This window comes from Felis catus, chromosome B3 (genome assembly GCF_018350175.1).
Source record: "Felis catus isolate Fca126 chromosome B3, F.catus_Fca126_mat1.0, whole genome shotgun sequence".
In the NCBI taxonomy this organism is placed as follows: domain Eukaryota; kingdom Metazoa; phylum Chordata; class Mammalia; order Carnivora; family Felidae; genus Felis; species Felis catus.
This window is the reverse complement of record NC_058373.1, coordinates 96,160,595-96,162,312: the sequence shown is the minus strand read 5'-3', so window position 1 is coordinate 96,162,312 and position 1,718 is coordinate 96,160,595.

Genomic DNA, 1,718 nt, shown 5'->3' with positions numbered 1-1,718 from the left:
AGAGACAGAGCATGAATGGGGGAGGGTCATAGAGACAGGGAGACACAGAATCTGAAACAGGCTCCAGGCTCTGAGCTGTTAGCACAGAGCCCAACACGGGTCTCTAACTCACGGACTGCGAAATCATGACCTAAGCCAAAGTTGGACTCTTAACCTATTGAGCCACCTAGGCACCCCAGGATTCTTTTTTTTTTAAGTTTTTAAAATTTATTTTGAGAGAGAGAGAGAGCATGAAGGGGGGCAGGGGAGAGAGAGAGATGAAGAGAGAGAATTTGAAGCAGGTTCCCTGCTGTCAGTGCAAAGCCCAACATGGGGCTGGATCCCATGAACCATGAGATCATGACCCAAGCCAAAATCAAGAGTCAGAAGTTTAGCCTACTGAGCCACCCAGGGGCCCCTAGGCAGAAATCTAAGTGGGGAGTGGAAAATAACCACTGTGGTTTTCTTGCCTTAGTTATGATTTTGTTGAATTTCCACCCTCTTATGATTTCTAAGAAAGGAAATAACTATATAGTTCACCTAACTTACATGAAAATACAAAAACAAAACGCAAACAACCTTAATATTTAAATTTATAAGAAGTATTCTCAAAATCATCCACTATTTACTGAATGAGTAAAAGGTCACATCAGTAGCTCTTTTCATTTATTTTTTATACATAAAAAATAGCAGGATTTGCTGGATAAGCATATTTTATAAATTAAAAAGATATTTCATATTTTAAATTTTTAAATGAAGTAACAATTTATACTTTAAAATACTGATCATAGTAATAATAATGATGATAAACTATTTGCCTTTTTCTTTTGTTTTTGGATTTTTTTATTTTGCAAATATGGCAGGAAATAACGGGTAAAACATGTTTGCACAGCTAATTTTTTAAGTTAGTCTCCTTTTCCTTAGGATTTTTCGAGTTGCTGAAAGAAGACTGTGGAAAATGGATCAATTACTGTTCAGCTAAGAGTCACAAGGTTAAATGTTAAATCGTCACCTTACAATAACAAAAGGTAGTTAGGAGTGTTTAATTTCATGACCATTGTTATTTTTTGATTGAACTTGCAGAGGAATGATACAACAACCTTTATTAGAAGGGTGCAACATCCTTGAACTATTTTTTTTTTTTTAATTTTTTTTTTTCAACGTTTATTTTTGGGACAGAGAGAGACAGAGCATGAACGGGGGAGGGGCAGAGAGAGAGGGAGACACAGAATCGGAAACAGGCTCCAGGCTCTGAGCCATCAGCCCAGAGCCCGACGCGGGGCTCCAACTCACGAACCGCGAGATCGTGACCTGGCTGAAGTCGGACGCTTAACCGACTGCGCCACCCAGGCGCCCCTTTTTTTTTTTTTAAACAAGGACACCCATCCACATTCAGGCCAGAATACACTGTACCATTTTGTACATGAGAAAATGAGCAGCACAAATGCAAAGTGAAAGTGGATATTGACTATTCCTTTCCCCATGCTGCTGCCCTTCTGTGGGTAAGAATATAACCTGAGGTAGGGCTGACAGAACTCTCAGGGATGGGTAGCAGATGCCATAAAGAGAAACATAAGTGACCATCTGCACCCTTGATGGTAGAAAGAATGATTTGATGTCCTTGCATGTTTTCAAAAGGTTCGCTGCCTAAGGCACAACTGCAGATGTATTATTATATGTGTCAAATCTAAAATTGTATGTGTGGGAGGGTGTCCTGGGAGTAGGGACAAGAACCACCC